General features: G+C 46.5%; 2 protein-coding genes across 2 annotated transcripts in view; one reads left to right on the forward strand and one right to left on the reverse strand.

The window, feature by feature from the left end:
* Positions 1-5,990, reverse strand: part of MPP2 (MAGUK p55 scaffold protein 2) — a 70,789-nt gene extending 64,799 nt beyond the window's left edge. The window contains exon 1 of the mRNA XM_081838352.1: positions 5,815-5,990. The gene's annotated coding sequence lies outside the window, so the exon portion shown is untranslated. The remainder of the gene's footprint in view (positions 1-5,814) is intronic.
* The window catches only part of TMEM92 (transmembrane protein 92), a 365,445-nt gene that overhangs the window by 86,000 nt on the left and 264,279 nt on the right, over positions 1-15,166 (forward strand). The window lies entirely within an intron of this gene.

The following is a 15,166-nucleotide window of genomic DNA, read 5'->3' on the forward strand; positions in this document are numbered from 1 at the left end:
AACCATTCCTAGAACTATAAATCTTGAAACTGCAATTAGAATATGAGCTTTGATTTGCAAGAAACCTGGAGGGGAGGGGAGTTTGTGCCGCCGCTGCTGCTGCCCCGCTCCAACCATTTTCACCTCTAGAATGCCGAAATCATGGTAAATCACTTTTGTTTATTATAGAAACATAGAATTGTAAAATTGGACCAGGGGTCATCTAGTCCAACCCCAACATGGTTCTCAAACCCACAACCCTGAAATTAAGAGTCCCATGTTTTACCAACTGAGTTATATACGAAGCTATATAAGCTACTATGAATTAAATAATAGTTCTTAAAAACTATTTATTTAAAAGCATGGGACGCAAATGGCGCTGTGGTCTAAACCACTGAGCCTCTTGGGCTTGCCGATCAGAAGGTCAGTGGTTCGAATCCCTGTGACGGGGTGAGCTCCCATTGCTCGGTCCCTGCTCCTGCCAGCCTAGCAGTTCAAAAGCATGCCAGTGCAAGTGGATAAATAGGTACCTCTCTGGCGGGAAGGTAAACAGCGTTTCCGTACGCTGCTCTGGTTTCGCCAGAAGCGGCTTAATCATGCTGGCCACATGACCCGGAAAATCTGTCTGCAGACAAACGCCAGCTTCCTCGGCCTTTAAAGCGAGATGAACGCTGCAACCCCAGAGTCATCTGTGACTGGACTTAACTGTCAGGGGTCCTTTACCTTTTTTTGCTTAAAAACTAAAGACTTTCTGCCCACAAGGCAAGCCAAGAGGCACTTTATTTTCTACCGTATTAGAAACCCAACAAATCAAAAATAGACACAAAATACTGAGGGTGGTTCCTAGTAACACCACGTTTCGCTAATCAACTTTCTAAAAGTACACAATGTCTGTGCCTGGATCTGCAACTTTGAAAATTGTGCGGAAGAGGGAAACTTGGCAGGTGAAACTTGTTGTGTCAAGGCCAAAAGTGGGGAACCGATTTCAGCTGAAGGGCCATGTGCCTCTTCTGGGCAACCGTTTGAGGGCCACGTTGTCAGTGGTGGGAGGGGCAAGGGCCAAAAGTGGGTGGAGTAATAATTGCAAATTTTACCCATGTAAGTAGGCTTATTTCTACACATCTTCGCATGCACCTCTTTCATACTAACTAGGCAAAAATATTTGGGGGTGCAAATCAGGACAAGTGATGGGTGTAACCTGAGGGGGGGGGAGATCTGAGGGCCACCTAGAGAGCTCTGGTGGGCCACAGGTTCTCCTCTCCTGCTACAGAGTAGCACCAATCCAGTTTCCTGGTCCTGAATGGGGTAACTGTGCCCCTGAAGAACCAGGTGCGCAGCCTGGGAGTCATTTTGGACTCACAGCTGTCCATGGAGGTGCAGGTCAATTCTGTGTCCAGGGCAGCTGTTTATCAGCTCCATCTGGGATGCAGGCTGAGACCCTACCTGCCCACGGACTGTCTCGCCAGAGTGGTGCATGCTCTAGTTATCTCCCGCTTGGACTACTGCAATGCGCTCTATGTGGGGCTACCTTTGAAGGTGACCCGGAAACTACAACTAATCCAGAATGCGGCAGCTAGACTGGTGACTGGGAGCAGCTGCTGAGACCATATAACACTGGTCTTGAAAGACCTACACTGGCTCCCAGTACGTTTCCGAGCACAATTCAATGTGTTGGTGCTGACCTTTAAAGCCCTAAACGGCCTCGGTCCAGTATATCCGAAGGAGCGTCTCCACTTCCATCGTTCTGCCCGGACACTGAGGTCCAGCGCCAAGGGCCTTCTGGCGGTTCCCTCACTACCTACAAGAAGCCAGGTTACAGGGAACCAGACAGAGGGCCTTCTCGGTAGTGGCACCCACCCTGTGGAACGCCCTCCTATCAGATGTCAAAGAGAAAAATAACTACCAAACTTTTAGAAGACATCTGAAGGCAGCCCTGTTTAGGGAAGCTTTTAATGGTTAAAAGGTTACTGTATTTTAGTGTTCTGTTGGAAGCCGCCCAGAGTGGCTGGGGAAACCCAGCCAGATGGGCGGGGTATAAATAAATAAATTATTATTATTATTATTATTATTATTATTATTATTATTATTATTATTATTATTATCCCTCTTTGCCTCTCTTGCATCTACCTGGCGAAGGTGTGCTAATTCACCCATATGTCCGCACACTATTGTTTTCAGTCATCCCTGACCAATGAGCATGCTCACTGGGGCAGATGGGAATTGGACATGGGTAGGCAAATCTGGGGGCTGGATCTGGCCCTATCGCCTTCTAAATCCGGCCCATGGACAGTCCAGGAATCAGCGTGTTTTTACATGAGTAGAATGTGCCCTTTTATTTAAAATGCATCTCTGGGTTATTTGTGGGGCATAGGAATTCATTCATTTTTATTTTATTTTTTCAAAATATAGTCTGGCCCCCCACAAGGTGTGAGGGACAGTGGACCAGCCCCCTGCTGAAAAAGTTTGCTGACCCCTGGAGTTGGAGAATAAGGGCATCTAGTGGACAACAGGTTCCTGTCGAGACCCAGATAGTAAGTATGATACTGATATGATGGCACCCTCACCAGCAAGAACCAGGGCAGCAGAGTGGTTTGGGTGACAGACTAGAGGCCGATTTACACCTTGCACTTAAAGCACATCCAACACACGTTTAAAGCAGATGGCTACCCCACAAGAATTCAGGGAACTGTAGTTCTCAGCAGCGCCGGATTCAGTTCACCCGCACAGGGCACTGAGAGCACGCGCAGAATGGAAGGTGAGAGAGGGGAGGGCACCAAATTGTGTCCTTGCTCAGGGTGCTGTGTGACCAAAGTTCCACACACACACCCGCCCCGTTCCTAAGATTTTTTTGGGGGGGGTGGAGGGTTGTTCATGGGCTTTAGATGCATGGTGCCATAAAACTTAGGGAACAAGCTGTACTACCAAAATGATTAAGGTTTTAAATGACAATTTTAGGTTATATTTTAGTGATCAGGATTTAATATATATTTTTAACCGCCGCTATATCTGTATTGCCTCTGTTATACCCAATTGCAATTCATTGTATTCCTGTTCTGTTTTATGATTATCCTGATGCATGGTGTGAATCTGCCCTAGGACTGGCAAGACCTGGGTTCAAATCCTCATTCAGTCATTTAAGTTCACTAGGAGACATTGGGCCAGTATCTCTTTCTGCCTCTCTGTCCCTCCCTTTCTCTCTGCCTAACCTACCTCTCAGGGTTGTTGCAAGGATAAACCCGGGAGGAGAGAACTGAATACATCACCCTTTTTTCTTTAAAATACATGATGGTATAGAAATGAAACGAATAATAATAATAATAATAATAATAATAATAATAATAATAATAATAATTTCCTTGGATAAGGATGGGATTAAAAATTAAAAGGAGCACAACTGAACTCGACAGAACTGTATTCTATAGAACAGTTTCTGAGCTGAAAGACTCACCAGAATGTCACATTGGACATAGAATTATAAAGTTGGAAGGGACCTCAGAGGTCATCTAGCCCAACCCCCCCTACAATGCAGGAATCTCAGCTAAAGATGACAGATGACATGTTTCTTTATTGTAACTGTTACGATGACAATAACATTAATGGGGGGGATAAAAAGGAGCACTCTTAGGCATTATGGCTCTCAAGTGCTACTCCGTTTCCTAAAATGGTTGACCTTTAACCTTCCACATCGGGTAGGGCTTTTAATACATACATACACACACACACACACACACACACACACATATATATATATATATAGAATTTATTGCCCCGCCTGGTTTAGGGTTGTATAGCATTTCAGGTCCTTTGATATTCCAGGATGTACAACTCTAAACCAACAGGCTGTGGTGATGTATATACCCTGGGATAGCTCGGCTGGTACAGCATGAGACTCTTCATCTCAGGGTTGTGGGTTCAAGTCCCACATAGGGCAAAAGTAGTTCTGCATTGCAGGGGGCTGGACTAGATGACCCTTGTAAAGGTAAAGGTACCCCTGGCCGTTAGGTCCAGTCATGGCCGACTCTGGGGTTGCGGCGCTCATCTCGCTTTACTGGCCGAGGGAGCCGGCGTACAGCTTCCGGTTCATGTGGCCAGCATGACTAAGCCGCTTCTGGCGAACCAGAGCAGCGCACGGAAACGCCGTTTACCTTCCCGCCGGAGCTGTACCTATTTATCTACTTGCACTTTGACGTGCTTTCGAACTGCTAGGCTGGCAGGAGCGGGGACCGAGCAAGGGGAGCTCACCCCATCGTGGGGATTCGAACCACTGACCTTCTGATCGGCAAGTCCTGGGCTCTGTGGTTTAACCCACAACGCCACCCGCATCCCTTTTAACTCTACAGTGGTACCTCAGGTTACATACGCTTCAAGTTACATACGCTTCAGGTTACAGACTCCGCTAACCCAGAAATAGTGCTTCAGGTTAGGAACTTTGCTTCAGGATGAGAACAGAAATAGTGCCCTGGCGGCGCAGCAGCAGCAGGAGGCCCCATTAGCTAAAGTAGTGCTTCAGGTTAAGAACAGTTTCAGGTTAAGTACGGACCTCCGGAACAAATTAAACACTTAACCCGAGGTACCACTGTACAATGTCTGTGACAATTATCCCCTTCCTCTCTGCCAGAACAGAATGAGAAGAGGGACCCCACTTTGCAAGCCTCACCCAAAAGCAACCAAAATAAAAAACGTGATTGGAGGATAGGAGAAGGAAACCGAAAAACGGAGGCTGCAATGCTCTACCAGCTTGCTTGCGAGTAAACCATGTGGGACTTACTTCTGGGGTAAGGGCAGGTCTATGGCACTAGGAGCCAGCGTGGCACAGTAATAGTAATTTATTATTTGCACCCCACCCTTCTTGCTGGGTTTCCCCAGCCACTCTGGGCGGCTTCCAACAAAGATTAAAAATACATTAAAATGGGTTAAGAGCGTTGGACTAGGAGGCCAGGTTTCAAATCCCCACTCGGCCGTGAAACTCGCTCACTGGCAGCCTCCCTCGCATGGTTGTTGTGGGGATTAAATGAGGGGAGACAGAAGAACCATCTATGCCCCCTTTGAGCTCCGTGGAGAGAAAAGGGATGCGATCAAACGCAATCCATCAATCAATATGACCCGTGGGGTGCGGGGGTGGGGTATAGGGCAGTATACAAATTTAATTAAAAATAAAAATAATTAAATAATTAAAATAAAAATTAATTAAAATAAATAGTTAAAATAAAAATAATTAAAGAGAAACCGGATTAAAAGCCGACAGTAGCACCCAGGGCATCACCCTCCTCCTGTTCCGGGTTGGGGAATGAATTGCAACGCCGGATTTCCACGCGCGAAGCAGCCATCATCAAAAGCAAGGAGTAAGGCAAGAGTAGGGGGCGGGGAGGAGGATGCAATGAAGAGGAAAGGGACCCACTGCAAATATTCAGATCATAAAGGGGTTGGGGGGGGGCTGTGTGAAAGTCGCCCCTGCGACCTAGCGGCAAGAATTAGGGGGTGGGGTGGTCGGCGAGAGCTTGAAAATGAAGAGGCGCGTCTTCGCCATCAAAGACGAAGGACTCTATTTCACGCAAGAAGAGGGGTGTGTTAAAATCCGACTTGGGTGTCGGGGTCGCGTAATGGAAGCCTGGGATTGATAGCGTTGGAACTGACCGGTGTGTTTAGAGGAGGCGGCGGCGGGGGGGGGGGGGTAGAACGGAGAAGAGGGGAGGAAGATCAAAGACCCGGCGGGGGGGGGAACTCCCACGTTGTTAGGCGCGCTCTGATTAAACACGCTCCATGGCGTGTAGGAAGGGGAAACGGCGTGAATGAACAGGGGAGGCAAAGAGGGAAAGGAACGCGGCCGCCGCTCACCTGCTTCGGTGCACAGACGACGGAGACGCCGGAGGAGCGAGCGAGCGAGGCTGGGATGCGATGGGATGGATGGATGGATGGATGGAGTCGCTGCGCTCCGAAGCCGCTGCGAATTCCCGCGGCTCTGGATCTGGCGAGGCGAGGCTCAGGACTGTCTCGCGTCGCTCCTCGGAGTGGCCTCTAGGGGGCAGCGCCTCCTTAAAAGGGCGACGCTCCCGGCAAACATGATTTCTCTGGGTCCCAGCAGCCTTTATTTGTGCAAAAGCAGGGTTTGGGTTAAAGCAGAGACATCACCTTGCCAACAAAGCCAACGAAGGTCCCGTATAGTTAAAGCTATGGTTTTCCCAGTAGTGATGTATGGAAGGGAGAGCTGGACCGTAAAGAAGGCTGATCGATGAAGAATTGATGCTTTTGAATTATGGTGCTGGAGGAGACTCCCATGGACTGCAAGAAGATCAAACGCATCCATTCTGAAGGAAATCAGCCCTGAGTGCTCACTGGAAGGACAGATCCTGAAGCTGAGGCTCCAATACTTTGGCCACCTCATGAGAAGAGAAGACTCCCTGGAAAAGACCCTGATGTTGGGAAAGATGGAGGGCACAAGGAGAAGGGGACGACAGAGGACGAGATGGTTGGATAGTGTTCTCGAAGCTACCAGCATGAGTTTGACCAAACTGCGGGAGGCAGTGGAAGACAGGAGTGCCTGGCATACTCTGGTCCATGGGGTCACAAAGAGTCGGACACGACTAAACGACTAAACAACAACAACAACATTGCATACCTGCATCCTCGTTTGTCATTGGTGTTTGTGTGAGGGGTGTAAAATAGCCACCCTAAGCCACAATTGTGGGGCAAAAGGACAGAACCCCACTTATCTCAATGAGGAGGGTGCAATCTGACTTTTAGAAGACATCTGAAGGCAGCCCTGTTTCGGAAATTTTTGAATGTTTGATGTTTAATTGTGTTTTTAATATTCTGTTAGGAGCTGCCCAGAGTGGCTGGGGAAACCCGGCCAGATGGGCGAGGTATAAATGATATTATTATTATTATTATTATTATTATTATTATTATTATTATTATCATCATCATCATCATCTTGCCACATTTTGAAGGAAACAGAGTAATCCAGGATAGCATCTAAAGAGCCCACCACCATCAAGTCCAGAGCCTAAAACAGCCTTATCCTCATTTTGATAAGTGTTTTCTATACTTTTCCTAATGATTTCTAGCATGGAATTTGTGTATTTTCGCAGCTGTCAAACACATGGCTGACATTATCTAGTAGGTCAGGGTTTTCTTATTCCCGTTATCGAAAATAAGCCCCATTGGATATGATTTGAGATCTAACAATCTGAAAAGGGGGGAAATAAAAGAAGTGAGAAAATGCAGTTTTCACTTCATTTAAATTCTAATTATCTGATTGAGCCATAATTAAGTAAGAAAGACAGAAAGGGCTTCTGTGGGCAACACAGGTTCGCATCTGTGGAAAAGGAAACTGGACAAAATCGAAAAGAGATCACTTTTCCAACATGTCCACTATGGCAGTAATGTAGTCCAACTTTTCTTGGCACAGACCTGGAGAAAAAAATAAAAAAATCCAATATTTCCCAACAAATATATATATTGAGTCCACCGCCGCCACCACCCCCACTCCATGTAAAAACATAGAATAGAATCATAGAATCATAGAATCATAGAGTTGGAAGAGACCATCAAGTCCAACCCCCTGCCAAGCAGGAAACACCATCAGAGCACTCCGGACATATGGTTGTCAAGCCTCTGCTTAAAGACCTCCAAAGAAGGAGACTCCACCACACTCCTTGGCAGCAAATTCCACTGTCAAACAGCTCTTACTGTCAGGAAGTTCTTCCTAATGTTTAGGTGGAATCTTCTTTCTTGTAGTTTGGATCCATTGCTCCGTGTCCGCTTCTCTGGAGCAGCAGAAAACAACCTTTCTCCCTCCTCTATGTGACATCCTTTTATATATTTGAACATGGCTATCATATCACCCCTTAACCTCCTCTTCTCCAGGCTAAACATGCCCAGCTCCCTTAGCCGTTCCTCATAAGGCATCGTTTCCAGGCCTTTGACCATTTTGGTTGCCCTCCTCTGGACACGTTCCAGTTTGTCAGTGTCCTTCTTGAACTGTGGTGCCCAGAACTGTGGTGCCCAGAACTGTGGTGCCCAGAACATTTCCAGGATGACCTGCCAGCCTCTACCACCACCTCCAAAAAATTAATATCAAAAGCAATATCAAAAGATTTTTTTTTTAAAGCCAAGCAATGAATTTTAAAAAATTGGTGGTCAGTGGTAGCTGCAGATGAAGAATATTCTGCGCTACACAGCAAAGGTTAAAAAAATAATAATTTAGCTCCATCTAGTGGGCATTTGTGGGAAATGGAACTGAAAAGAATGAGACAAGGTAAAGGTAAAGGGACCCCTGAACTGTAGGTCCAGTCGTGACTGACTCTGGGGTTGCGGTGCTCATCTCACTTTATTGGCCGAGGGAGCCGGCGTGCAGCTTCCAGGTCATGTGGCCAGCATGACTAAGCCGCTTCTGGCGAACCAGAGCAGCGCACGGGAAAACCATTTACCTTCCCACCGGACTTTGACATGCTTTCGAACTGCTAGGTTGGCAGGAGCAGGATCCGAGCAACAGGAGCTCACCCCATCAGAGGGATTCGAACTGCTGACCTTCTGATCGGCAAGTCCTAGGCTCTGTGGTTTAACCCACAGTGTCACCCGCATTCGCCTAGAACAGTGATAGGGGGCAGCAGCAACATCCCTTGCCTGATTGCTTGCTGCCCCGGTCCAGCCTTCTCTCCCTCAGCGCCAGGGCCGCAGGGCTGCATTTTAAATAAAAACTGAGACTTTCCAGAAAACCACAAAGCTCACAAACTTGCAACTCGTGAAAAAGCAGCAGCACAAGAAATTGGAAAAAGCAAACCAACCGCAAATGACTCAAAATCACAAGAAAACATAAAACAACACTGACCCTAACCCTAATTCTAATCCTGACCCTAACCCTAGCGCCAGCCCTCCTCTCCTCCTCACTCCTCCCCCACCCCCAGCACAGAAGCTATGGTCCTATTGGGGTGAGGTTGCCCGTGCCCACAGAGAGGACTCTGAGTGCCCTCTCTGGCATGTGTGCCATAGGTTCACCACCACTGGCCTAGAACCATAGAATTGTTGAGTTGGAAGGGACCCTGGGAATCATGCCCACTAGAGCATGGCTTCCAGGGCAGTGTTGATGCTAGTCAACCAGAACCAGATGCCTCTGAGCATCTGTAGAGTGCCACTCTCTCACCATTGGCCACTCACAAAAACTGCCTCGACACATGCCAAGCGAGAGGTAAGATGTTCCTGGAGCTGAGCACATGATGTTCACAAATGGCTCGTCTCATTTTGTAAGCGAAAATATAATAATATAAGTGAAAATAATAATAATAATAATAATAATAATAATAATAATAATAATAATAATAATTTATTTGTACCCTGCCCATCTGGCTAGGTTTCCCCAGCCACTCTGGTCTGCTTCCAACAAAGATTAAAGATACATTCAAATGTCACACATGAAAAACTTCCTTGAACAGGGCTGCCTTCAGATGTCTTCTAAAAGTCAGATAGTTGTTTATCTCTTTGACAACTGATGGGAGGGCGTTCCACTGGGCGGGCGCCGCTTCTCTGCTTCCCACACCAGCCCAGCTCCTAGAATCCGACTTACCAGGGCTGTTCATCAGTCAGTCTAGGCACTGGTCAGTCCAACATATAGCCTTCCATCTTTTGCCCGTGCCCTTGGGGATAGAAGTAAAGCGAATCAGTTCTCGCTTAGGCTGTGCATGCACAGAGAACGGCCCTTTGGGTCTTGTATTACTGGTCGTCCTCAGCTGGTGTGTGTTTCTGACACCTCAGTGTGGAGAAAGAAAATTGTGTTTGTGGAGTGCAGGCATAATAATAATAATAATAATATTTATATCCCACCCACCCCAGCCAAAGCCGGACTCAGAGTGGTTAACAACAGTAAAAATAGCACAATTTACATAAAATCACAGTCAATTAATTAAAATACATTCTAAAATCAATTCAAAATCAAATTCTGATAATAGGACCCATGGAGGGGATGGGGGAAGTCTCAAGATTCAGAGAAATCTCTTTAAACAGTGGTACCTTGGTTTAAGAACAGCTTAGTTTATGAACAACTTGGAAACAACGCTGCAAACCCAGAAGTAGGTGTTTTGGTTTGTGAACTTTGCCTTGGAAGCAGAACATATTGAGTATGTTCCATTTGTAAATTGAGTCCCCCGCTGCTATGGGAAAGCATGCCTTGGTTTGAGAATGCTTTGGTTTAAGAACGGACTTCGGGAATGGATTAAGTTCGTAAACCAGGGGTCAGCAAACTTTTTCAGCAGGGGGCCGGTCCACTGTCCCTCAGACCTTGGGGGGGATGGAACTACATTTTGGAGGGGGGAAATGAATGAATTCCCATGCCCCACAAATAACCCAGAGATGCATTTTAAATAAAAGGGCACATTCTACTCATGTAGTTAGCAAAAATGTATAAAACAAGTGAAAATACCTGCTGAAAATGTGAACAAAAAAGAAGGTACCTTTTATCATATGTGGTGGTCATGTAAGGTAATAAAAGCTTTCCGGGAAATGATATATAATGAACTGAAAAGAATGTTTAAAATAACTTTTGACGCTGATTCCCGGACTGTCCGCAGGCCAGATTTAGAAGGCGATTGCGCCGGATCTTGCCCCCCCGAGCCTCAGTTTGCCTACCCATGCCGTAAACCAAGATACCACTGTATGGATATGTATTTGATGTTGTTATAAATTTATATTTGTAAAGTCAAATAAAAACAATTTCAAAGAGAGAGAGAGAGAGCAGGCAACCTCCCATCCATCTGTTCTAGAGAAACAGCCACTAACAGTGCCTCAATCCAGTGTCTGGATTGAGCTTCAGTTTGTTGGCTCTCATCCAGCCCAGCACATCCACTGCCCCTCCTGCCGATGTAAAGGAGAAGCAGAGCTGCGTGTCATCAGTATATTCCTTAAAGGTAAAGGGTCATGTGGCCAGCATGACTATGCCACTTCTGGCGAACCAGAGCAGTGCACGGAAACGCCATTTACCTTGGCCAGCATGACTAAACCGCTTCTGCACAATGGGACATTGTGACAGAAGCCAGAACGCAACGAAACACTGTTTACCTTCCCACCGGAGTGGTACCTATTTATCTACTTGCACTGGTGTGCTTTCGAACTGCTAGGTTGGCAGGAGCTAGAACAGAGCAATGGGAGCTCACCCCATTGTGGGGATTCGAACCCCCAACCTTCTAACTGGCAAGCCCAAGAGGCTCAGTGATTTAGACTACAGTGCCACCCGCGTCCCAGTATATTCCTTACATACTCCAAAACTATGGATGACCCCACTAACAGTGGTTTCATGTAGATAAACAGGATAGGAGACAACGCTTTTTACCTTCTCTCTTACTCGATAAATCCTTCAAGTTGCTCTTCATAGTCTTCATCATACCCAGGGAATTGGGGTGGTTCCGGCGCTCTCAAGGCAGCCCAGGAGCAAAGCCACACAGCAGGCAATGGCCAAGAGGCCGATCCAGCTTCCTCGTTTCATCTGCCGCAGGGGAAAACAACAGCAAGAGGGAATTATGCAGGATACTCTGTTCCATTCCTCTGCCTTGCATGCTCTTTCGCAGGATACTCCGTTCCATTCCTCTGCCTTGCATGCCCTTTCGCAGGATACTCCGTTCCATTCCTCTGCCTTGAATACCCTTCTGCAGGATACTCTGTTCCGTTCCTCTACCTTGAATACCCTTTCGCAGGATACTCCATTCCATTCCTCTGCCGTGCATGCCCTTCCTCAGGATACTCCATTCCCTTCCTCTGCCCAAGTCCAATTTTCTGCTTCAACCAGCTTTCTGTGGTGACTTACAGTGACTGGTACAGTCTACACCGGGCTATTTCTGAGGCTCACTTCTTAGGGTCCCCCCCCCACTTAATGTGTTTGTGTATGTTTCTGCTGATACTTCCCTCTCATGTGGAAGGTCTCATTTTAGTCACGTAGGGGTCACATCCACACCCTGACACCACTTTAACATTCATAACATCTCCCAAAGAGTCATGGGAACTCTGGATTGTTAAGAAGAGCTACAGTTTCCAGCACTCTTAACAAACCACACTTCTCACGGTTCTCTGTGACTGTTAAAGTGGTGCTTTAGATGTTTAGTGTGGATGCAACCTTGGATTTGCTATCAGCATACGGGATTGAAGAATGGGGTAACTGTGCCCCTGAAGGACCTGGTGCGTAACCTGGAAGCTATTTTAGACTCACAGCTGTCCATGGATGCACAGGTCAATTCTGTGTCCAGGGCAGCTGTCTACAAGCTCCATCTGGTATGCAGGCTGAGACCCTACCTACCTGCAGACTGTCTCGCCAGAGTGGTGCATGCTCTGGTTATCTCCCGCTTAAACTACTGCAATGCGCTCTACGTTGGGCTACCTTTGAAGGTGACCCGGAAACTACAATTAATCCAGAATGCGGCAGCTAGACTGGTGACTGGGGTGGCCACTGAGACCACATAACACCGGTCCTGAAAGACCTACATTGGCTCCCAGTATGTTTCTGAGCACAATTCAAAGTGTTGCTGCTGACCTTTAAAGCCATAAACGGCCTCAGCCCAGTATACCTGAAGGAGCGTCTCCACCCCCATTGTTCTGCCCGGACGCTGAGGTCCAGCTCCAAGGGCCTTCTGGCGGATCCCTCACTGTGAGAAGCCAAGTTACAGGGAACCAGGCAGAGGGCCTTCTCAGTGGTGGCGCCCACCCTGTAGAACATCCTCCCATCAGATATCAGGGAAATAAACAACTACCTGGCTTTTAGGAGTCATCTGAAGGCAGCCTTGTTTAGGGAAGTTTTTAATGGCTGATGTTTTATCGTGTTTTTAATATTCTGTTGGGAGCCGCCCAGAGTGACTGGGGAGACTCAGCCAGATGGGCGAGGTATAAATATATTATTATTATTATCATTATTACTATTACTATTGTTACTATTATTATTATTATTATTATTATTATTATTATTATTATTATTTCGCTGCCAGTTTTCCACCTGCCCAAAATCATGAGAGTGCCCTGTATTTTCTTTATCTCCTCCCTGCAACAGACGGTCTTTCCGCGGAACAGCTGGGTATCTCTCTTTGCCCTCACCTGCTGTGTGGCCATGTTCCTCAGCTATGCTAATGATGACAGACCAATGCCTCCGAAATACCCCAGTGATGATGCATCATTGGAGCAACTCCAGATGTTCCTTGTTGAGCTCCGATTATATACAACAACACTTTCACTTATCAAGTAAGTAGCCCCATCTTGCAGATGAACGTGTGCATTTATGTGGCTATATCTCGAACAGAACTTAGAGGCTTAGAGTTAGCATATAGATCGGTGGTTCTCAAATCTTTTTCCTCTGGGCCACGCTATCAGAATGAAAAATTGCTCGCTCCACACTGAATTATTATTATTATTATTATTATTATTGATAAGAAATACATTGGAAAACAAAAAGGGAAAACTCCTACCGTCATCCTAGGATTGTCCTCAGTATCACGCGATGCTCTTGCTCTTGTCTGGAAAAGATGTCTTTCCATCTTCTGCAAATAAAAAAAAAGTACAGTGGTACCTCGGTTTCTGGAAGTCCATTCGAGTTCCAAAAGGTTTGAAAACTGAAAGCGGAAGCCTCAAAATGGAAGCCTCAATATGGAAAGCTCAAAACAGAAGCCGCATTTCCAGTTCAACTTCTGAAAACCATGGCTTTAACTATACGGACCTTTGTTGGCAAGGTGATGTCTGCACATATGTAACCCTTTTCCAAGCTAAACCGCAGACACATAGAAGAATCCCAGGAATCATGTAATATGGTTTCAGGGCCATTCATGATTCGGTTTAAGCATGGTAACATGGTATCTAGCATGGTATCAACCCTATTTTATGACATTTGTTGAGATCTAGAGCTTATCCTATATGCTCAAGCCACAACCTCCTGCAATGTAGGGATATGTGGCTGTACCTTACAGGGATCGAACCTACAACCAGCTATCCAGCTGATAATGCAATGGAAGGCAAGGCAAGGCAATAAAATAAAATAAAATAAAACAATAAAATAAAATAAAATAAAATGTATTATTATTATTATTATTATTATTATTAATATACCGCCCTATACCAGGAGGTCTCAGGGTGGTTCACAGAACAAGCTCCAGGAATGGTTCAAAGTGTGTGGACTGTAGTTTGTTAAGGTCAGTGCTTTTTTCTGGGGGGATGCAGGGGTACACATACCCCTAAACATTTTGTGAATCTAATGGGGACGACAACTAAAAAAATTTAAATTGGTGCTGTGAATTGTGGATCTGTGATGGCTAAGTTTCAGTTCCAATGATTCATTGATGATGATGATGATGATGATGATGATGATGATTCATTTACACCCCACACTTCTGTCTGTGTTTCCCCAGCCACTCTGGGAGGCTCCCACAGAATATTAAAAACATGAAAAAACATCAAACATTAAAAACTTCCCTAAACAGGGCTGCCTTCAGGTGTCTTCTAAAAATCAGATAGTTTTTAATTTCCTTGACAACTGATAGGAGGGTGTTCCAAAGGGTAGGCGCAACTACTGAGAAGGCCCTCTGCCTGGTTCCCTGTAACCTCACTTCTTGCAGGGAGGGAACGGCCAGAAGGCTGGACCTCAGTGTCTGGGCTGAACAATGGGGGTGGAGATGCTCCTTCAGGTATACTGGGCCGAGGCCGTTTAGGGCTTTAAAGGTCAGCACCAACACTTGGAATTGTGCTCTGAAACGTACTGGGACCCAATATAGGTCTTTCAGGACTGGTATTATATGGTCTCGGTGGCCACTCCTAGTCTCCCGTCTAGCTGCCGCATTGTGGATTAATTGTAGTTTCCGGGTCACCTTCAAAGGTAGCTCCACATAGAGCGCGTTGCAGTAGTCCAAGCGGGAGATAACCAGAGCATGCACCACTCTGGCAAGACAGTCCACGGGCAGGTAGGGTCTCAGCCTGCATACCAGATGGAGCTGGTACACAGCTGCCCTTGACACAGAATTGACCTGCATCTCCCTGGACAGCTGTGAGTCCTAAATGACTCCCAGGCTGCGCACCTGGTCTTTCAGGGCCACAGTTACCCCATTCAGGACCAGGGAGTCCCCCACACCTGCCCCCCGTCCCCCCAAAACAGTACTTCTGTCTTGTCTGGATTCAGCCACAATCTGTTAGCCGTCATCCATCCTCTAACCACCACCAGCCACTGAACGTGCAT

This window comes from Podarcis erhardii (assembly GCF_964252035.2).
Source record: "Podarcis erhardii genome assembly, chromosome: 13".
In the NCBI taxonomy this organism is placed as follows: Eukaryota; Metazoa; Chordata; class Lepidosauria; order Squamata; family Lacertidae; genus Podarcis; species Podarcis erhardii.